General features: G+C 45.7%; 1 pseudogene; it reads right to left on the bottom strand.

Annotated features, from left to right (window-relative positions):
• Window positions 1-15,206: 15,206 nt before the first annotated feature.
• LOC123156260 (dirigent protein 6-like) lies at window positions 15,207-16,428 on the bottom strand (annotated as a pseudogene).
• Window positions 16,429-24,368: the final 7,940 nt, after the last annotated feature.

Raw genomic sequence — 24,368 nt, 5'->3', positions numbered from 1 at the left:
TACAGACATCTACAAATGAAAAAGGCTGAAGAGCCTGACTATCTACAACATCCGATCAAGATCGTAGCTGAGGTACAAGCTACTTGTCGAAGTCCACGAGAACACTAGTAAGACCGAAGTCTCCGCTGCAAAAACATAAATAAAGCAACATGAGTACAAAGGTACTCAGCAAGACTTACATCAGATCCTATCATACATGCATTTGTATCAAGAGGGTAATGTGGGGTTTAGTTGCAGCAAGCCAGCTTTGACTCAGTGGCTATCCTGTTCTACGACTACCAGAAACTTCTTTGAGGTGATATGGCGCACACGAGTCCACTAATCACCACACAATACACTACTATGGATTCATCCCCGTCTCCCTACGAGAAGGCCATCCATAGCACTCACACTTGTCTTGAGCATTTTAGAGTATCCACTTCAAGTTGTCTATGTACCATGTAAGCATCCAAGAAGTCCATAACCGCGGACCCGGCTATTCGAATAGATCATGTTAACCCTGCAGGGGTGTACTTCTTCACACACGCTCTCGCCACTTACCGCCATGTACACGTCATGTAACTCGGCAACCTTCAAGCGGAAGCCTGGCGAGGGTGTCGGCCACGACCTGACTAACCACACAAGACTCTAGTCCAGGTTTATCGCCTATTCGGGTTCCATCCGCAAGGAGATCCGGCCGGGGTGTCGCTCACGGCCCCAAACGATGTGTGCAGGGTTCCCGAGCCCACCATCCGGGTGCCACTCGGTACACCAGGCCACGTGTGCCTAGTCTGTCCCAAGCCCACCCTGCCGGGTGCCACTTGGTAGAAAAATAGCACTACCTACAAACACCAGAAACTAGTTGCGACTCCTGGACAGAGATCAAGTTGGTTAATAAGTCGAGAGGGGTCGAGTTACCGGAACCCAATGTGTGGTAGTATCGAGTCATTGGACAACATACATAGAACTCAGTGCTTAAGGACGGTTCCAGTGAGACAACCCACCATGTACTCCTACATGGCCTCTCACCGCTACCTTTACCAAATCGTGTTCACACACTTCACTCTCAGCATCAGAACATAGACACTGCACTCCAATTCATTCCCAATGAATCAGACCTGACACACTCTAAGCAATAGCAGACATAGCATGGTAGGAACACAACATGGCTCAATCAACTCCTACACATGCTAGTGGGTTTCAACTATTTACTGTGGCAATGACAGGTCATGCAGAGGAATGGGTTCAACTACCGCAGCACAAAGTAGCAGATGAATCGTTGTTGTCCTAATGCAATAACTGAGAGCAGGAGCGAGAGAGTAGGATTGTATCGGAATGAACAAGGGGGTTTGCTTGCCTGGTAGATCAACAGGGAGGCACTGCTCCTCAGACAGGTACTCTGGAACACTCTCCGGAGCAGGACCTATCGAGAAGGAACGGTGTCGACAATCAATACACAAGCATATGCAACAATATGATGCATGAACATGGCATGTAGAGGTGATGCTGATTGAGCTAATGCAACTAGCAATCATTTGGGTGAAATCCATTTGAACCAAAGATTCAAATGCATCTCCAAAATAAGCTCTTTATATAAGCCATTTTAGTGTTTCACTTATACAGTAGGTATAAGTTGGTTTGTCATGCATGAAACTAGAACAGATGGAAAGATTGCATTTTTTTGATAATTTTTCATATATAAATTATTTCAATCTGAGTTACGGTTGAATTTCTATGATTTTTTGAAGTTTAAATCATTTTCTGGAATTTCCTGATTTAATTTAAATCCAGAAAAGAATTAACTGCGTCAGCACTGCATCACTATGACGTCAGCGAGTCAACTGCGGCTGACCAGGTCAAACCTGACCAGTGGGGTCCACACGTCAGTGACTCAGGGTTAAACAGGGGTTAGTTTAAGCCTAATTAAAAGATTAGGGCGCCGGGGCCCACTGTCAGTGTCAGGGGGTTAGATTAGGTGGTGATTAGCTTAAGCTAATCACCTGACGAGCCGGACCCACCTGACAGGCCGACGCGGTCAAGGCGGTCAACCCCACCGGCGTTAAGCCGCCGGCGAGGCCCGAAACGGCGGAGGGCTCGGGATTGTCGCTCCGGCGACCATCCGAACGACGGAGAGCATCTCCGAGGAGCTGGTGCTCGCACGCATCCAGTGGGGCAGGGGGGAGGAGCCGGGGAGGCCGGAGCTCGCCGGAGCAGAGCTCACGGCGGCGGCCGGAGCTCGGACTCGAGCGGCAGAGGGCCTGGAGGGCACGGGGAGGCCAACCGAGGGGCTCTGCGGCACCCTCGTGGCACCAGGAGCACGGTGACACGCTCGGTTGCGGGCTACGGTGGCCAGAGCGATCGCGGCGACATGAACGGCGGCGAGGAGCTATGGCCATGGCGGGGAAAGGGGGCTACGGCGCGAGAACGGAGGAGTGGGGAGAGGGGAATGGAGCAGAAGCTCACAGCGGACTCGATGGGCTTGTCGGCGAGCTCGGGGACGCGCTGAAGACGGCGGGGCGGCGAAGACGATCTCCGGCGACCGGAGGTGAAGATGGCGACGGCGACGGCTCCACGGGGCGCTCCGGCTTGTGTGGCTCGGCGGAGAGCTTCAGGACGAGGAGGCGGAGCTCCTGCGCATATCAGAGAGGCGAGGGGGAGGCGGTGGCTACGGTGACGGCGAGCAGCGGTGACGGTGGCGTTCGGCCGTGTGCGTGGGAGAGAGACCAGGGGAGGGGGAGGAATGAGAGAGAGGGAGAGAGGTGCGGGGCGTCGTGGCGACGTCCAGGGAGGCCAGAGCGATGAGGAGGGAAGCAGGAGGTGGCGGCGACGTGGCCACGGCCGGCTGTGGCGCGGGCACACAGCTGCTTTGGGCGAGGGGGAGGAAGACGACAGAGGAGGAGGGCCAGGTGGGCTGGGCTGGCCAACTGGGCCGGCCAAGCCGCACAGGAACGGGCTGCACAGGGAGGTAAGCGCCAGGTAAGTCTCTTCTCCCTTTTATTTTTCTTTTCTATTTTCTGATATTTGTTTTGATTTAATAAAAATACTAAATCATTTTATTTACTTATGCCAATATTTTTAGGAACTAGTGGTATTATTCCAGAGCTCCTCAACAAATGGCATAATTTTTGGACATATATTATATATATAACAATATATATCCAATGCAAATAATTATGCATTAATTCCAAATGCCCAAAATAAATACTTATGAGCTCTTAAAAAATATTGGTTTGATTTTTATCTCTGTCCAATATTTTCAGAGAGCAACATGAGCATTTTCTTGGACCTTTTGGGAGCAATTTTTATTTGGGTCATTTTCAGAGATGATTCTGAGGGTTTCACAAATCCCCATTTCAAATTTAAATGGAATTTAAACATGATGCACAATGACTAGCTAGTCTAGGTCATACCAGAACTAGGGATGTGACAACTCGCCCCCACTTGAAAGAATCTCGTCCCGAGATTCAGGGGTCGACGGAAAGAAAGCGGGGTACTCCAGTCGAAGACGATCTTCTCGCTCCCAAGTAGCTTCTCTCTCGGAATGATGAGACCACTGAACCTTGAGAAACTTGATGTTATGACGTCGAGTGACACGCTCTGCTTGATCAAGAATGCGAACCGGGTACTCTCGATATGTGAGGTTATCTTGGAGATCAAGCGTTTCGTGGTCCACTCCGCGGATAGGATCCGAGAAGCAACGCCTGAGTTGAGAGACGTGGAAGACATCATGCACTCGAGAAAGATGTGGGGGTAGTTCCAACTGGTAGGCAACCTCTCCTCGTTTAGCGAGAATGCGAAAAGGACCAACGTAACGAGGAGCCAACTTGCCCTTGATACCGAAACGATGGGTACCCTTCAAAGGAGTAACCTGAAGGTAAGCTTTGTCGGCCATTTCATAAGTCATATCCTTATGATGACGATCATACTGGCTCTTTTGACGAGACTGGGCTGTTTTCAAATTCTCACGAATGATGCGAACTTGCTCTTCTGCCTCCTGGATCATGTCCGGTCCAAAGAATTGTCTTTCACCGGTTTCTGACCAGTTCAAAGGTGTTCGACATCTTCGTCCATAGAGAACCTCAAAAGGAGCTTTCTTGAGACTGGATTGATAGCTATTGTTATAAGCAAACTCGGCGAAAGGAAGACATTTCTCCCAATCCATACCGAATGAGATAACGCAAGCTCTAAGCATGTCTTCGAGAATTTGGTTGACCCTTTCCACCTGACCACTCGACTGAGGGTGGAAAGCGGTACTGAAGGAAAGATGGGTTCCCATGGCAGTTTGGAAACTCTCCCAGAAATGAGAAGTGAAAAGACTACCACGGTCTGAATTGATCTCTAGTGGAACACCATGAAGTGATACTATTCGAGAAATATATAAGTCAGCGAGCTGACTAGCGGTGATACTCTCTCGAATAGGAAGGAAGTGCGCCACTTTGGAGAGACGATCAATGACTACGAAGATAGCATTATTCCCTTTCTTGGTCCTGGGAAAGCCGGTGATGAAGTCCATACCAACTTTATCCCATTTCCAATCAGGAATAGCTAAAGGCTGAAGGGTGCCAGCAGGTCTTTGATGCTCTGCCTTAACGCGACGACAAACGTCACAGTTAGCAATGAATTGAGCAATCTCTCTCTTCATCCTAGTCTACCAGAACCTCTGGCGTAGGTCCTGATACATCTTAGTACTACCGGGATGAATCGTGAGAGGAGATTCATGCGCCTCCTTAAGAATCAATTGTCGAAGATGTTGCTTCTTGGGGACCACCAGGCGGTTCCCAAAGAAAACAACACCTCGATTATCTATAGAGAAACTTCCAGCAACACCTTTGGCAATGTTTCTCTTGATCCGGGTAATCCCCGTATCATGGTTCTGGGCTTCTATGATATGATCCACAAGAGTAGGTTTCGCCACCAAGGTAGAAAGGAATCCATGAGGAGCAATGTGAAGGTTAAGCTTACAGAATTCCTCATGGAGAAGTGGTTGGCCCTGCTGCAACATGAGATTGTTGCAATAGGATTTACGACTTAGCGCATCAGCCATGACATTGGCTTTGCCTGGGGTGTAGGTAATCCCTAGATCATAATCTGTGATCAACTCCAACCAACGTCTTTGCCTAAGGTTCAAATCTGGTTGAGTGAAGATATACTTGAGACTCTGGTGATCGGTGTAGATCTCGCAACGTTTACCAAGGAGGTAATGTCGCCAGGTCTTGAGTGCATAGACTACGGCTGCAAGCTCTAGATCATGTGTAGGATAATTCTCCTCATGTGGATGCAACTGTCGAGATGCATAGGCAATCACATGACGATCCTGCATAAGAATGCAACCTAGTCCCTGTCGTGAGGCATCGCAGTAGATAACAAAGTCCTTTAGTGAAATCCGGTGGCACAAGTATGGGAGCAGAAGTCAGGCGTCTTTTCAGTTCCTGAAAACTGTACTCACACTGTGGGGACCACTCAAACTTTTTATCTTTCTTGAGAAGTTCCGTGAGGGGTTTGGCTACTTTGGAGAAGTTTTCAACAAAGCGGCGACAATAGCTGGCTAGACCAAGGAAACTCCTAACTTGTTTAACGGTTTCAGGTGGAGTCCAATCAAGAACGGCCTTAACTCTCTCGGGATTGACAGCAATGCCCTTACCAGAGATTACGTGGCCTAGGTAGGTCACTTCTGGCAACCAAAATTCACACTTGGAGAACTTGGCATAAAGGCGGTGCTCTCTGAGTTTTTCTAACACAAGTCTAAGATGTTCGGCATGCTCTTCCTCGTTCTTCGAGTAAATAAGAATATCATCGAGGTAAACCACGACGAATTTATCTAAGTACTCCATGAAGATCGAGTTCATCAAGCGGGAGAAAGTAGCTGGAGCGTTGGTTAGACCGAAGGACATGACGGTGTACTCGTACTGGCCATAACGAGTGACAAAGCTGTCTTGGGGATGTCCCCGTTTCTGATCTTGATTTGGTGGTAGCCTAACCTCAAATCCATCTTGGAGAAGACTGAGGATCCAGCGAGCTGATCATACAGGTCGTTGATCCTGGGGAGCGGATACTTGTTCTTTATCGTGACCAAATTAACGGGACGATAATCTACAACCATCCGGTCCGTACCATCCTTCTTCTTGACGAAGAGGACGGGGCAAGCCCAAGGAGAAGAACTAGGACGGATGAAACCCTTTTGCAAGGACTCATCAAGTTGTTTCTTAAGCTCGGCTAGTTCTAAGGGTGCCATCTTGTAAGGTCTCCTAGAGATTGGAGCAGTTCCTGGGATAAGATCTATGACGAACTCTACATCTCTGTCAGGTGGAACACCTGGCAGTTCCTCTGGAAAGACATCCGGAAAGTCACGGACTACCGGGATATCTTCAAGGTCTGGAAGAGGGCTGGCATTAAGAGAATAGAGCTGACGCTTTGCAACTCTAGTGGAGACAGTGACTATCTTGCCAGATGGGTGTGTAAGCTGAACAGACCTGGTGTAACAATCAATCTTGGCATGATGAGCTGTCATCCAGTCCATACCCCAAGATGATGTTAATATCTGAGGACTTGAGGGCTACAAGTGATGCAAGAAATACAAGTCTATCAACATGGATTTCATTACCATAGCTGATTCTGGTGGTTTGCCATCTAGACCCTGGGGTTTGGATTTCAAGCGGAGTTGGCATATCACAAAATGACATGTCGTGCAAACGAGCATAGCCTTCAGAAATGAAGAGTGAGATGCTCCAGTATCGAATAGAACCGATGCTGGATGACAATTGACAAGGAGTGTACCAAGAACGACATCCGGATCATCATGAGCGTCTTTAGCTGAGACGTGATGCACACGTCCACGTTCAGTGGGGGCTGGCTTGGCACTGATCGTCTTGCTTGATGGCTTACCATGGCCAACAGACTTCTCGGGCTGGGGTGGAACACAACTAGTCTGAGAGCAGTCACATGCATAGTGTCCTGGCTTCCCGCATGTGAAGCAAGTCCCTGAGGTTGGACGTGGACCCGCACTGACAAGCAGTCTACCAGTAGGCCTGGGTGGAACGTACGACTGAGCTGGGGGAGGCACCACATAAGATGGCCTCGGTGAATATCCGGAAGGAAGAGCGGAGTTTGGAACCCAAATCCGGCGCTTCTGAGAACCAGAACCGGAGGAAGATCCCAAATCACGGTTGTGCTTACGAGACTCCTTGTAAGTGAGCTGAGCTGTCTCTGCATTAATGGCCTTGTTCACAAGAGTTTGGAATGTATCACAATGATGCAGGTGGAGATCACGACGCAACTTGGGGTTGAGACCCTTCCGGAACCTAGCCTGCTTCTTGGCGTCCGTGGACACCTCTTCTGTGGCATAGCGGGCGAGGTTCTCAAACTCTCTACTGTAAGCATCAACAGCCATCTTACTCTGGGTGAAACTACATAACTCTTCTCTCTTGCGATCAATGAGGGCTTCAGGAATGTGATGCTCGCGAAAAGCATCAGTGAAATCTCTCCAGGTAGGAATCTGACCAGCTAGAAGCATAGCCTCATAGTTCTGCCACCAAAGACTAGCAGGACCTTCCAGGTGGTATGTGGCATAGGTGACCTTGTCATCTTTAGCTACGTTCGCGGAACGCAACTTATGAGTGATGCTACGGAGCCAGTCATCTGCATCGAGTGGCTCAATGGAATGATGAAAGGTAGGTGGGTGCAAGCGAATGAAGTCATGAATGGTTACAGACCCTTTGAACTCATGTGCGGTGTTCTCCTCGATACGTGCCAACAAGCGGTTAGACTCACGCTTGTTCCTCTCCATTTCTAACATGAACTCTGTCAACGAAGGCGGGTCGGGAGGATCCTCGTCCCTACCATCTCCGTGGTTCTGGCTACGAACAACAGAATTTCGCTTAGCTGATGACATCCTGAGAAACGAAACCAAGGACGGAATCAGCATCAACTATAGGTTGTAGAATGTAGGACAAGGAAATTGGTAACTCTCGAACTCCTAGGCAATTCCAGCAGCATAACAACAGTAAAATGCTCAGAATGAGACATCCTGCCAAAATGGGGTAGTACAACAACTCAACATCACCACTCAAGGTTCTGAGATAGTACTAAACAGGCTACACCGGAAGTACTCGAAACTGGGGTATGACTCTGATCAACCAATCCTATGGGACTACGGAGTAGTAACACGTGATCCTGATAGACGGAAGAGAAGCCTAGTTCCTTAACCCCGTAGGAAAGATAGGATGACTCAGATCAGAAGGCCATGAGGTAAAGGAGTAAAAAGAGCCTTACGTTCCTTCCCACAATCAATTCCCTTACATAACTAAAGAATTTCTAGACTCAACTTCGACCAGTTTGGCTTGGTAATCCTACAGGCAGTCAGGCTCTGATACCAAAGCTGTCAGGACCCCGATTCTATGCCACACCGATCTAGCATGTAACACCTCATATCACTTTGCGGCCTCACGCACGGTATTCCCACGGGTGTCGCCTTACCATGCCCGGGACCGTTTGCGCCTTTTGGCACACGTATATGACAGTGTCGCTAGCATCCATATGACAAAGAACCCGGGCTGACATGGCTAGTCGTGAACCCAAAGTGGCACTAACTTACAGGGACAGGCATACATGACCCAGCATCGAACGTGTCGGTCATCAGCGAGTGAATCCGGGCTGTAGCAACTGGGCTAGCAGGACTCCGGTAAACCGGGCTGTAGCAGGCTAACAGGACTCCGGTAGACACCGCGTGACATTTCCCCGAAGGGACAGACACAGGAACGAAGAAGGACACATGCCGGCCAGCCTAAGTGTTCCGGAGCAGTAGCAAGCTACCAGGGCTCAGTGGAAGCACTAGGAGACATTTCCCGGTAAGAGAGGCTACTAAGGATAAACAACTAGATAGTCAGATCCCACACATAGCAATACACATTACACGTACGCATAACATGCAAGTATGTGCTGTACAACATGGCATCACAGCATAACTCAACAACTCATATAGATAAGGCTCAAAGAGCCATCATAGCATTTATTGCAAACAGGGGTCACATGACCCATCATACAGAGCATACAAGCAACAAGCGGAAGCATTACATGTCTGAGTACAGACATCTACAAATGAAAAAGGCTGAAGAGCCTGACTATCTACAACATCCGATCAAGATCGTAGCTGAGGTACAAGCTACTTGTCGAAGTCCACGAGAACACTAGTAAGACCGAAGTCTCCGCTGCAAAAACATAAATAAAGCAACATGAGTACAAAGGTACTCAGCAAGACTTACATCAGATCCTATCATACATGCATTTGTATCAAGAGGGTAATGTGGGGTTTAGTTGCAGCAAGCCAGCTTTGACTCTGTGGCTATCCTGTTCTACGACTACCGAAACTTCTTTGAGGTGATATGGCGCACACGAGTCCACTAATCACCACACAATACACTACTATGGATTCATCCCCGTCTCCCTACGAGAAGGCCATCCATAGCACTCACACTTGTCTTGAGCATTTTAGAGTATCCACTTCAAGTTGTCTATGTACCATGTAAGCATCCAAGAAGTCCATAACCGCGGACCCGGCTATTCGAATAGATCATGTTAACCCTGCAGGGGTGTACTTCTTCACACACGCTCTCGCCACTTACTGCCATGTACACGTCATGTATCTCGGCAACCTTCAAGCGGAAGCCTGGCGAGGGTGTCGGCCACGACCTGACTAACCACACAAGACTCTAGTCCAGGTTTATCGCCTATTCGGGTTCCATCCGCAAGGAGATCCGGCCGGGGTGTCGCTCACGGCCCCAAACGATGTGTGCAGGGTTCCGAGCCCACCATCCGGGTGCCACTCGGTACACCAGGCCACGTGTGCCTAGTCTGTCCCAAGCCCACCCTGCCGGGTGCCACTTGGTAGAAAAATAGCACTACCTACAAACACCAGAAACTAGTTGCGACTCCTGGACAGAGATCAAGTTGGTTAATAAGTCGAGAGGGGTCGAGTTACCGGAACCCAATGTGTGGTAGTATCGAGTCATTGGACAACATACATAGAACTCAGTGCTTAAGGACGGTTCCAGTGAGACAACCCACCATGTACTCCTACATGGCCTCTCACCGCTACCTTTACCAAATCGTGTTCACACACTTCACTCTCAGCATCAGAACATAGACACTGCACTCCAATTCATTCCCAATGAATCAGACCTGACACACTCTAAGCAATAGCAGGCATAGCATGGTAGGAACACAACATGGCTCAATCAACTCCTACACATGCTAGTGGGTTTCAACTATTTACTGTGGCAATGACAGGTCATGCAGAGGAATGGGTTCAACTACCGCAGCACAAAGTAGCAGATGAATCGTTGTTGTCCTAATGCAATAAATGAGAGCAGGAGCGAGAGAGTAGGATTGTATCGGAATGAACAAGGGGGTTTGCTTGCCTGGTAGATCAACAGGGGGCACTGCTCCTCAGACAGGTACTCTGGAACACTCTCCGGAGCAGGACCTATCGAGAAGGAACGGTGTCGACAATCAATACACAAGCATATGCAACAATATGATGCATGAACATGGCATGTAGAGGTGATGCTGATTGAGCTAATGCAGCTAGCAATCATTTAGGTGAAATCCATTTGAACCAAAGATTCAAATGCATCTCCAAAATAAGCTCTTTATATAAGCCATTTTAGTGTATCACTTATACAGTAGGTATAAGTTGGTTTGTCATGCATGAAATTAGAACAGATGGGAAGATTGCATTTTTCTGATAATTTTTCATATATAAATTATTTCAATCTGAGTTACGGTTGAATTTCTATGATTTTTTGAAGTTTAAATCATTTTCTGGAATTTCCTGATTTAATTTAAATCCATAAAAGAATTAACTGCGTCAGCACTGCGTCACTATGACGTCAGCGAGTCAACTGCGGCTGACCAGGTCAAACCTAACCAGTGGGGTCCACACGTCAGTGACTCAGGGTTAAACAGTGGTTAGTTTAAGCCTAATTAAAAGATTAGGGCGCCGGGGCCCACTGTCATTGTCAGGGGGGTTAGATTAGGTGGTGATTAGCTTAAGCTAATCACCTGACGAGCCGGACCCACCTAACAGGCCGGCGCGGTCAAGGCGGTCAACCCCACCGGCGTTAAGCCGCCAGCGAGGCCCGAAACGGCGGAGGGCTCGGGATTGTCGCTCCGGTGACCATTCGGACGGCGGAGACCATCTCCGAGGAGCTGGTGCTCGCGCACATCCAGTGGGGCAGGGGGGAGGAGCCGGGGAGGCCGGAGCTCGCCGGAGCAGAGCTCGCGGCGGCGGCCGGAGCTCGGGCTCGAGCGGCAGAGGGCCTGGAGGGCACGGGGAGGCCAACCGAGGGGCTCTGCGGCACCCTCGTGGCACCAGGAGCACGGTGACGCGCTCGGTTGCGGCCTACGGTGGCCAGGGCGACGACGGCGACATGAACGGCGGCGAGGAGCTACGGCCATGGCGGGGAAAGGGGGCTACGGCGCGAGAACGGAGGAGTGGGGAGAGGGGAACGGAGCAGAAGCTCATAGCGGACTCGACGGGCTTGTCGGCGAGCTCGGGGACGCGCTGAAGACGGTGAGGCGGCGAAGACGATCTCCGGCGACCGGAGGCGAAGATGGCGATGGCGACGGCTCCACGGGGCGCTCCGGCTTGCGTGGCTCGGCGGAGAGCTTCAGGACGAGGAGGCGGAGCTCCTGCGCGTATCAGAGAGGCGAGGGGGAGGCGGTGGCTATGGTGACGGCGAGCAGCGGCGACGGGGGCGTTCGGCCGTGTGTGTGGGAGAGAAACCAGGGGAGGGGGAGGAATGAGAGAGAGGGAGAGAGGTGCGGGGCGTCGTGGCGACGTCCAGGGAGGCCAGAGCGATGAGGAGGGAAGCAGGAGGTGGCGGCGACGTGGCCACGGCCGGCTGTGGCGCGGGCACGCAGCTGCTTTGGGCGAGGGGGAGGAAGACGACAGAGGACGAGGGCCAGGTGGGCTGGGCTGGCCAACTGGGCCGGCCAGGCCGCACAGGAACGGGCTGCACAGGGAGGTAAGCGCCAGGTAAGTCTCTTCTCCCTTTTATTTTTCTTTTCTATTTTTTGACATTTGTTTTGATTTAATAAAAATACTAAATCATTTTATTTACTTATGTCAATTTTTGTAGGAACTAGTGGTATTATTCCAGAGCTCCTCAACAAATGGCATAATTTTTGGACATATATTATATATATAACAAATATATATCCAATGCAAATAATTATGCATTAATTCCAAATGCCCAAAATAAATACGAGCTCTTAAAAAATATTGGTTTGATTTTTATCTCTGTCCAATATTTTTAGAGAGCAACATGAACATTTTCTTGGACCCTTTTGGAGCAATTTTTATTTGGGTCATTTTCAGAGATGATTCTGAGGGTTTCACAAATCCCCATTTTAAATTTAAATGGAATTTAAACATGATGCACAAATGACTAGCTAGCCTAGGTCATACCAGAACTAGGGATGTGACACACGCGGCCCAGCAGGCCGAAGGCGGGCGGCGCTAGCCGCGAAAGCTCCCGTCTGGCCGCCAGCTACGGCGCCGAGCGGTGGACCTCACCTCGTCGGAATCATCTTTCACGGAGCTGTACAAGGAGAGGCTATGGAGTGTGGAACGGCAGCAGTCCGCTGGATAAGGCAAGGCAAAAAGATATTATGTAAATTAGGAAAAATGAATTGTGGTTGTTTGAGTGGTGGGGGTCCGTCAGGACACGTGTTGGCCGCTGATTGGCCATGAAGCAGACGACGCGTGTCTAAGCAGGAGACAGCGTGATTACGTTTCTGATCCTTGGGTCAGGTTCTCGTGACAGACCCGATCAACGGCTCGGCTCGTCAGCGTAACGTGCATTTCAAAAAGACGAGCCCGGGCGCTGGCGCACATCACTGTTCATCCCCGTATACTGCCAGTCAACGTCAATTTCTTCCACCCGCATTTCCTGCCATGGACCTACTAGCGCAAATCCCTGGAGCTGGACGTATGACCAAGATAACAAGTTCAGATGCCGCCCATAGATGTCGCCCATCTCAGTAATGCCGCTTTCCCTAAACACTTTTATATTTCTTTATAGAGGAAGTACAACCGTTGTAGCCCTGCCTTGTTCGAGTCAAGGTCGAGGCTAGGTCCTTGTGGTTAAGAGCCTCAATTCCATAACATGCATAAATTTATCCGCTTGCAATACATCAATGCATAAATCTTTTGTGTATTTGTAAAAAGAATACAGGACATGTATATGCATCTGTCGATGCTACCAAATAACATGGCTATCATTTTTATATGATTGCATTATGTCATAGCCGCCTGGGTGATATCTTTGTTGGCAATTATTCTAGACGTTGTGGAAAATAATAGGGCATGGCCCTTGAGGTAAACTGCTTTAGGGATAGACACTGTTTTCTTTTTTGTTTAACCAATTCTAAAATAAATATTCTAAAACTCAAGGTTAGAGAATCGAACCCACGACCTTGCATACGTTGAGGACGTACGACGAGAACATGCCACTGCGCGAACACCTTGTTTGTGAACCACTTGAGCTCAATACTTATATATTCCTAGCTCAGAAAAATTTGAATTCAAATTACTTTTGAAAAATTCGAGCGGCTTTTGCTCGGAATTTTACGGTAACCACGGTATCCACGTTTCTCGCCCACCCTCGGTATTTTCTTGGGATTCGGTAGCCAAAACGTTGGATTGAAGCAAGCAACTAGAATCACCTTTGCCTGTTGAGATGCATCGAGCTCATGCTTCTTCAAGTGTGACCCAACGACCTCCCGCGGCATCTCGCCACCGGCCACGGCCTCGCCCGCCGACTGGGTGCACACGCTGTGGTTCCACCTTCTACGAGGGAGCTGGTCGGCCGCAGCCTTGGACGCACTGGACGTGGGCAGTGCTACCCGCGACGCCCTCCGACTTCACACCGGCCAAGGATACAACCCCGTGCGGCGCAGCGCGGCTGAAGCAAGCGGAGCTAGCTTGCACAGACCCCATCTTGCCTTCAGTCAAGGCCACTGCCCCACGGGGTGCAGCAGGTCGGAGGCGGGCGGCGCTAGCCGCGACAGCTCCCATCTGGCCGCCAGCTACGGCGCCGAGCGGCGGACCTCACCTTGTCGGAATCATCTTTCACGGAGCTGTACAAGGAGAGGCTATGGAGTGTGGAACAGCAACAGTCTGCTGGATAAGGCAAGGCAAAAAGATATTCTGTAAATTCGGAAAAAGGAATTGTGGTTGTTTGAGTGGTGGGGGTCTGTCAGGACACGTGTTGGGCCGCTGGTTGGCCCTGCAGCAGACGACGCGTGTCTAAGCAGCAGACAGTGTGATTATGTTTCTGATCCTTGGGTCAGGTTCTCGTGACGGACCCGATCGACAGCTCGGCTCGTCAGCGTAACGTGCATTTCAAAAAGACGAGCCCGGGCGCTGGCATACATCACTGTTCATCCCCGTATACCACCAGTCGACGTCAATTTCTTCCACCCGTATTTCCTGTCATGGACCCACTAGCACAAATCCCTGGAGCTGGACGTAGGACCAAGATAACATGTTCAGATGCCGCCCATCTCAGTAATGCCGCTCTTCCTAAACACTCTTATATTTCTTTATGGAGGAAGTATAGCCGTTGTAGCCCTGCGTTGTTCGAGACAAGGTCGAGCCTAGGTCCTTGTGGTTAAGAGCCTCAATTCTATACCATGCATAATTTTTTTTTCCCTTGCAATACATCAATGCATAAATCTTTTGTGTATTTATTAAAAGAGTACAAGACATGTATATGCATCTGTCGATGCTACCAAATAACATGGCTATCATTTTTATATAATTGCATTATGTCATGGCCGCCTGGGTGATATCTTTGTTGGCAATTATTCTAGACGTTGTGGAAAATAATGGGGCTCTTATAGTCCTTGAGGTAAACTGCATTCGGGATAGACACTGTTAAGTGTATGAATAACGGTGGTCTTGTGTTCATTAATTTGTTTTGCTTTAAGTTTTCATATATGCTTGTCTCATGATTAACACAAATAATATAATTATGTGGGTATAACACTTTCTCAAACAAACAAGCTCCATTATTCCACATCATATCCAAGACATTACATAGACACCAACAAACAGATGGGTTGACAAAGATTATGGACTGGATATCCACCATGCGAGAAACCCACATGATATTTTGAATGAAAGATAGAAAGAGGGTATGCTAGCTAACGCATACTCTAATGACACAGGCAGACCACAACAACGACCCATCACACTACAAGCAAAATGCAAACACATTTCCCCATCAAATTACTGACATTGGCGCTAGTCTTTCAAGGGACGAGATGCACCTCAAGCCTGCAACGAAAAGTGAAACCATGGCTAGTGTCATGTCAAGCATTCGTACATAAAGCTTCATTACTTGATATGCAACACCCTATAAACTAAATGCACAAAACATTCAACAAGCATTTGATTTAGTTAAATATGGCTAATGTTGTTAAAACAGAACCTCATTTAATGCATTTGCACTTGAATGTCCACAAATATCTTAATGTAATGCAATTTCAGTAGGATAATATGTATGGTACAATCCATTTCTCTTCAACAAATAGAGCACACGAATTTGAATATAAACTCATAATATTATACTTACGGCTTGTGTAATATCCCTTGTGAAGCGTACACGAATATTGAGTTCTTTAATACCATCTTCAAAAGTAGAGGCCGGATGATTTGTGAAACTTATTATACCCTGTGCCATAATGAATTGACCAGTTCCACCGACAATAGACCACTGCCCACTTTCCAAACCTGCGGTTATCCCATCACTTGAAGGGTGGACCCCGCAAACCTGTTTCATGTTCAAAATAGAAAGTTCCGTCATAGGGTCAGAAGTGCATGTAGAGTTTGACAAATGCACACTTATTAATATAGTACAGGTAAGGACATAAATTTAATGTTGCATGCAAAGAACTCATGAAATATACTTAGATATTGAAAAGTAGCAAAACATATTACCTTCCTTGCTGAAACTCTATGTTATGAGTTGTGTACCATCTGTTAGGCTTGGTTAAACCAGCCTGGACATGCACACCTTGTACACGTGCAACAACCGTGTCTCTGGAATTTGTTGTCTTAGTAAGAGTCCAGTCATGGACTACCGTCGTCCCAAACCCAAAAATAAAACTTGCTTGGAGTAAGGTTTCCTCATTGCGGTTTGGGTTGTTTGGCCCGTCGACGAATTGGTGCAAGAACAAGTGCAAGTTAACCTCGGTCATACAAGGGAACTGACATGTCTTAAGAGGTGCAATCTCGTCGATGGGGCTAGAAATAGCAAGGATTTGTGGTAGCACTATGAGTAGACAAACCAAGACACCGAATGGACTAGCCATGGAGATGATTGTATGCAAGAAGGGGAAAAGAGAGAACTGAATGGGCTAGTTGAATGGGGGAGGGGGGGAGTTGTATCTCGTTGTGTTTTGTGAGAGAATAAGAGGGTAGATGTATCCTATATATAGAATGCTTGGAGTGCTAGTGCCCACCTCTGGTGGGCTTCTCTTGGGCCTTTAATTAGTGTTGTTTTAGACTTTTTAACACCCTATGCAACTTAGACCTGTAATCCAACTAAGGATCTAACATGACTAGTTTTCCATGTCAGGATTAGGTATGGTTTTTTTATCCACATAAGGATGTCTCACAAGCCAACTATCTAAATTCACTATAATTTCTAAATATTGGTAAGTTTATGGTTCTTATGGTTATATAAATGCTTATCTCATCGAAGAATGAACTAACAAGCAATAGTAAACTATACCATATATGTAGAACATAATAATTTGGAATAAACATGTGCCACTTTAAGTATTTAGATATGTGCATCTAATAAATAGACAAATTCGCGTAGTGTACACTTAAACAAAAGGTATATACACCACCTTTGTACAACATACCGATAAAAATTGTAAAAGCTATAAATAAATGGGATTTCTATTTTCATGCCCCTCTTTGATTATATCTAGGTGATTTATCCTTTTGATGCACTTAGCAACTTTAAATTGTAACAAAGAGGGAAACATATATTATAAAAGAAAAAATTATCCGAAAAATAAAAGCTAGTTGGCCAACGGACAATTACAGAAAGTGCAAGATTGCTCGACATCAACTAATGCAAGCAATGGATATGGATTCATTTTGACAAGCATCTTAATAAGTTATATTCGTAATTTTTAAGCTAATTTAAATGTGTCAAGTCAGATAGTTGGTGTACACACATGTACGCCTTTAGATACGTTGGTACTTACCTTGGTTTGCGTACAACCAAAAGACACAATTATATTTCCATGGACTAGTTGCAAATATATATTGTAATTATAATATGCAATTAAATCCCTCAGGGGCAGCTAGCTACATGTATATTAATTTAAAATAGATCTAAATTTCCCTATATACTTCATATATGACTCATGTCAGTGGCATATAAAAGATATCATGACAGGATGTAGTATATGGATGCGTCGGATGTCATTCAACTATTGTAGCATGCATGTGATAATTCATGTGCGTTCTAGCTAAGATTGGAAACACTCCACATGCCTGCGTGTGCGACCTCAGTTATTAGCTTTGGTGAAAGGTCATGACTATCTACTTCACCCATGCATGTAAGCTTAAAATTGACGAAAATACCTAAGATAGTCAAATTGAAGCCATATTGTTTTGTCTGTTAGTATATGCCGACGGATCTTCCCTTTATGTCGGCATCCATAGGCCAAATAAGTAGCTCTTATTGTATGGATGGACCTATATGCCATCATATATTATGGGTGTGGACAATATGTCAAGTGCATCCATGTTATAATCTCTATGGATGCTATATAGATGTGGTGCTTGTATCTTAGTTTCTTATCCATTGGACACATAGATCTCAATGCTCAGCCTGTAGTATAGATAACATGATGTGGATGTGCCATCCAGAGAATATTTCCAAATCATCTGATCTACAGATGTACAACCTATAAATGACAGTTAATGAAGTCCTTGATGTGCTAATATTATGAATCTTTGGTCGACTTGCTAGTTGTGCATTGCATAATAATATTACTATGGTAAGATCACGTCACATTAATTAAATTAGAGCATGTAGTTATACCAGTTATGAGAAGGTTAAGATCCATTTAATTAGCTGCATTTATGATATTGGTTTTACTTGCAAAGTCTCGCCCAATAGAGAGTAAATTTCGATATGGATCCCCAAACATTAAATCAAGCTGTTGAAAATCCATTCAATTTTTTTTTGCGGCTGGAAAATCCATTTAGTTAACTTTCTACAACAGAGCCACATGCTCCATAATGAACGGATTTAGCAATACAAGAAAACCACTGCTAGAATGGATTTAACATGTCAGCAATGAAAATGGCATTTTGGAGGCCGAGCTCCATGGAGCCCTTTATTTTTGAAAAATTCAAATTCAAACTTTTATGTTTCAAAAAATTCAAAAAAAATGCATGCATGTAAGGATGTAACCCACATGTGTGTAAAAAATTCATGATGAAATACCTTGAGTTGCGACCTGTACAAAAAAGACAAATTTACGGCCTGGGAGGATGAATAGTATCATGTGTTAAACAGCCCTAGATTTGTATTTTTTGCACAGTCCTTATTTCAACGTATTTTGCCCTGAAAATTTACACATATGTGTGTTATGCCTTCATGTATTTCTATGTTTTTTTTGAATTTTTTGAAACGTCAAAATATGGATTTTGATGAAATTTGAATTTTAAATTTGGAGGCCTCATTGGAGCTTGGTCACCAAAAGGGATTTCCGGTCAGCAACTTGCATTAGTATTGGAATTTATGTAATTGTATAGTCTGATGTGTATCTTACTTGCTAATATTCTGATCTAGAATTCTCTGAATAAAGTTCAAATAGAGTACATATCTATCAAAGCTGATGAAGCACTGATTAGCTTATGGTAATATAGATGCTTATCACCTCGAACAATGGACTAACCAGAACAAAAGAACTTGGAGTATATGTGTGTCACCATTAAGCATTGAGATATGTCCATCTAATAAACAGGATAACCAAATTCACATAGTGTACACCAGAAACATTGTACAACTTTTGTGCAAAATCTCTCAATAAAGAATGTAAAACCTATGGATAAAACATCTTTAGGGACACCCTTTTGACGCACTTAGAAATCTTGCAATGTACTCCCTCCGTTCCTAAATATTTGTCTTTCTAGAGATTTCAACAAGTGAGTACATACAGAGCAAAATGAGTGGATCTACACTCTAAAATATGTCTATATACATCCGTGTGTGGTAGTCATTTGAAATCTCTAAAAAGGCAAATATTTAGGAACGGAGGGAGTAACAAAGTGGGCAACATATATCATATAAGACGATGTATCCATGCAAATAATAGCTAGTTGGCCAATGGGCGATTACAAAAAGTGCAAGATGACTCGACATCTACAAATACAGACAGATGATATGGATTCGTTCATGACTAGCATCTTAGGTCTATTAGTCAATATTAAGCTAACTTACATCTGTCAACTCAGATAGTTGGTGTACATACTTGGCTTGGTTCGCGTCCAACAAGAAGTATCAATTAGTGTCAAGAAAAGAAACAAGAAGTATAAATTATATTCCCGAGGGGTGGCCGCATGTATAGTAATTTAAATTTGATTGTTTGAATTGTCCTCTGTACTTCATATATTATTCATGGCAGTGGCCTATAAAAAATTATGACATGATATGATAGTTAATGTGTGTTCTAGCTAAGATCTGAACAGTCCGCATGTTACCACCACATGCATGTACGTGAGGATTTAGCCATTAGCTGTGACGAAAGGTCATGACAATCTACTACAAGTCCATATATGTTACTACAAAAGCGGCAACAACTCTGCCATGGATTAAGGGAGAACATGTGCAATATGTACAGGCAGACAAAGCCCGAAAGCTAGCCAAAAACATAGGGAAATGAAAAGAAAAAAGATGGGTCAGTAAACAAGCACAGTCCATCGTCGACCCTCTAAAGAAAATAAAAACTATGGTTGGATTGGAGTAGTGGTGGCTAGGGCTGCAAGTAAAGCTCGAGGCTCGTAAGCCACTCAAGATCGACTCGTATTTTGTTTCGACTTGAGTTTGACTTGAAAAGAAATGAGCTGAGAATGAGCACTTTATGTAGCTCGATCAATAAACGAGCTGATCATGAGCCAACACTCGCTCGCTCGATTTAGCTCGATAGCTCGACATTATATAATGATATTAAATAATTTTGATAGATATTAAATAAAATTGTATAAATTTTTTCATATACGTTGTGTACATCTTTTTTCCATTTTACGTACTAGCAAACGCGAAAGCTTAATGAAGCGCGGATTTTTTTTTTTGCCTCAATAAGGTACGTGGCGAGCCATGTGTCAATTATCCTGTTATTCTTGGCCAAAGTTTTAGAACGGACGCACCTTCATTTTTCTGTTTTTCTGGTTCATTCACGATCTCTTTCTACTAGTCTACCGGTAACATTTAATAATCTAAACATTTGCAGATATTGTTATAATGTTTATATTGAGAGGATCCGAGTGTTAGTTTCACCCAGGACCACCGGAATCGCAGGACCGGCCCGGCCCGTGCTGCAGCTGGACCTTAATCTATCATTAGAGTAACATGGCTTCAATGAGACTAACTTGGATAAATTTGTGACGATGTCACTTGTGTAAAATGTGTTCGAATGATCGCCATATTGCTTGTTGTTTTTGTGAAGTGATATTTGAATGATGTTATGTATCTTTGCGATGATATATATGCATACGTACTTATTTGTATGCAAGATTTCCCAACAATAAATAATAAATAAACATGATTGAACATTTGCCAAGTTTTGTCGCTCGACAAAACTATTCCTGGAGCATTTTGCTGAGCGCACTAGTCGGCAAAATGTGACACGTGGCAGAAGCTGGTAGCTCCAGGAATCTTTGCCGAGTTCCACACTCAGAAAATGCGGAAGCAGCTCCCGAACGTCTTCCACGGGTTTTCTTTGCCGAGTTCACCCTGCACAAAGCTCCCCAAAGGTGTTGACGAGTCCCCGTGGCGCCATACTCAGCAAATACAAGAACCTGACACTCGTCTATGCCATGTGTCGCATTACTATTCTTCAAAGAATTTGCCTAGGTCTCCTGCAACATACTCTGCAAAGATAAGAACTTGGCAGCTAGTTCTGCCACGCATCATATTTGCTGAACGTTTGTCGGGTTCCACGCTTGGCAAAGGCAAGAACTCGGCAACCACCTATGCCACGCACCACATTTCTATTCATCAGGCGTCTGCCGAGTTCGGCATGCGAGAACCCGACAATGCTCTGGCCACGTGGCACCACCATTAATAGGTCATTTCGTCTAGCGCTAGTGGTTTCTAGAGTTCTCCTTTTTGGAAACTCGAGAAATACTCTATGAGTATTCTCGAGTTCTTGGTATAAAAATTCGGCAAAGTTAACTATTGCCAATGTGTTCTATCGAGTATTTTTTTTTTGCAAAGTACCGCACATGGCAAACACATTTTTGCCGAGTTCTTTTGGATCTTTGCCAAGGAAGTCGGCAAAGTAGCTGATTCTAGTAGTGACGGTCAATTTTGTCATTTAACATCACTTGTAGAAGATTATTCCAGTGTGGTGCTATGACCAGCGTGACAGTCTAATCTGTTCTAGTGTTATTTGCGGTTCTGGGTTAATTTTGGACTTCAGCAAGAGTTTAGAGGATGAAATATCTTTAGCTTACCAAGAATAGCTTATACATAGGAATCTCTAACAATTTTCATTGTTTTGGCTCTAGGGACCACATGCTCATGTGAGTCAAAAATGGCGTCCTTAAGTCTTCTTCTTTTATATATCGTTTTTTCAAAGAAAAAAATACAAATCTAACAAACTAAATATAAGTACATGGTTTGAGACATGGTAAAAGTTCCAAAAAGGTATAATAGCTTTTACTTGCAATAACATCTCATAAAAAAAGGATCTCTCATGCATGTCCTCGAAATGTATGCACCTACTAGTTTAATTTGAAGTTTTTGTCAATTTCTATTGCTTCTAATAGCCTGCATATCATTAAAGTGTTTGTAAATTACATTCTCTGCTGCTATCTCCCGGTATGTGGCAATACTACTTAAAATTGGCTCACTGAAAATATTGTTAGTAGATTCGTCATTCATAATATTTTTTGTGAATATGTATTATTAATATTCTGACTAACATATAGGAGAATATATTTATATAATGTAAGGACCAAAACAGATACCAAAAAATAATTATTTGCCAGATGTGATCTTATTCATCCTGAAGGATGGGACGTATGACGCCCGTTTAGTTAGACATTGGAGATAATCTCAAACTTAGATTGTGATCCACTTGTTACTTAGAGCATCTACAACCGAACTTGGCAAGTCCGGGCCCCTATACGCCCACGAGCGCGTCCGTGGACAGCACCCGCCGGCCCTTCATATGGGTTGTCGCACATCCACATACCTCAAATGGAGAGAATCAAATACATGCAACCCATGCACGTCGATCATACGATACAAATTGTCCAAATTCAACAGTTCGAGACAAAGCAAAGAAAATCATAGTTCAACAATCCAGACGTGCCAAAATGAAATAAATGTCCGATTGTGACGGATGTCTCGCTTGTTGATTGGATGGATAGGGTGCGGGGTTCGAGGCATGGAGGGGGGAGGGGGTAGCTGCTCGTCCATGTCGGTATCTCCCTGTGCTGCCGCTTCCCTCTCTCGTTGCGGCGTTAACGCATCCTCCGGGCGACGTTCTCTGCCTTGCACGATGGAGACGAGGATGGGATGCCGACGGACGAGGCGGACGTAGTCTCCGTCGCGGTGGTCAGGAACAGGCTGGACGACATCTAAGGTGGCGGATCAAGACCAGTGGTGAGGATGGGGACCAAGGGTGGCGGCCGGCGAGGGCTCGTGCGCGGGAAAGGTAGGAGGGAGACGGGAGGAGGAGGAAGCGTTTGGTGGATTTGGTGCAATTTAATGTGGATGGGGTTAGTAGGTCTGACGTGGCGGATTCGCCCGAGGCCCCAATCCGCATCATGTTTGGGCCGGATATGAGGGGTGCCAGTCAGCCCGGGCATTTGAGGCTCGTTTAAAGAGCCCGTCTGGGTCGAATTTTCATGATCGTTAGTTACCGAGCAGCCCGTCCGGCCATTTGAGGTGGGTTTGAGGCACCCGGCTACAGATGCTCTTATCCTTATCCTTAAGGTACAAACTAGAGATGAAGATCAAAGGTTCAGTACAAGGGTGTAATTTATAAGAATCATGGCAGTGGGTAGTTGGATAATGCGACCAAGATAATGGTCCAGCATGACATGTCCCCACATGCATGTATGTGCCATACATGGTAGTATATACTAGTATCATAAGAAGTTGAAGCTTGTAAATTACTTTGAGTCGATCCTTGCACGTAGTTAGATGCATGATTGAAAAAACTAGGTTTGGCCGATAGAGTATACTCATTGAACAATCTAGTAACACACTATATGAAATATTTGCATCTACACAAGGGGATTGGGTATTCATATTACCTTTGTAGACTGCAAACCCTAGATGATGATCTCTTCGTAGTACGAACGAGCTGGAGACCGTTCGAAGCTTTGTCCCCAGCGGAGTCGCCAAAAAGTCTGTTCGCACACGAACACGTCACCATGTGCCCTCGACGCCAAGGTTGTTGCACCGCAGCTCATGTTGAAGGAGACCTGGCCAGAAGCGCGGTACACAAGCAGTCCGGCGGGTGCTTTTGTAGACCCAAAACCCCACACGTCCGGGAGGGACCCCATCAGGGTGCGCGGCAACTATGGGCTGCCCTAGGTCGACCTCATCGCCCCTAGGGCCTCGTGGATCACTGCCCTCCTTCACGAAGAACGAATGAAGAACAGGAAAGAAGAAGAACAAGGGAGAAGATAAAGGTAAAGGTAAAAAGTGATATATTGATAGATCGATTGTGTGTTGTTATTCAATTGGCCGTCACCTCTTACATATATATGAGGTGGCTGGACTTTCCATACAAGAAAAGGACTCAAATCTCATCCAAAACATCAAAAGTTAACCTAACTCGGACTAGGGGGGCGGAACTTCTGGTAGTCCCGGAACTTTCGGGCTAAAATTACATCAAGTAGCCCTCTTGCACCACTCCTGCATCTCGCATATGTCATCACATCGCAGTGGTCCCAAAAGCAATGTTGTAGATCTTGAAATGGAGAAAAACTCATTAGTTGATCACTTTTTCATCTGAGGTCATCTTGAGGTTGAATTCGAGCCTGCAAATCTGCAAATAATGTTGATATTTCAGTTTACAGGGCGCACCGCATGCAAACTTTCGGTTTAGCCCAGAAG

This window comes from Triticum aestivum, chromosome 7B, assembly GCF_018294505.1.
Source record: "Triticum aestivum cultivar Chinese Spring chromosome 7B, IWGSC CS RefSeq v2.1, whole genome shotgun sequence".
Taxonomy (NCBI): Eukaryota; Viridiplantae; Streptophyta; class Magnoliopsida; order Poales; family Poaceae; genus Triticum; species Triticum aestivum.
This window is presented reverse-complemented; position numbering and strand designations above follow the sequence as displayed.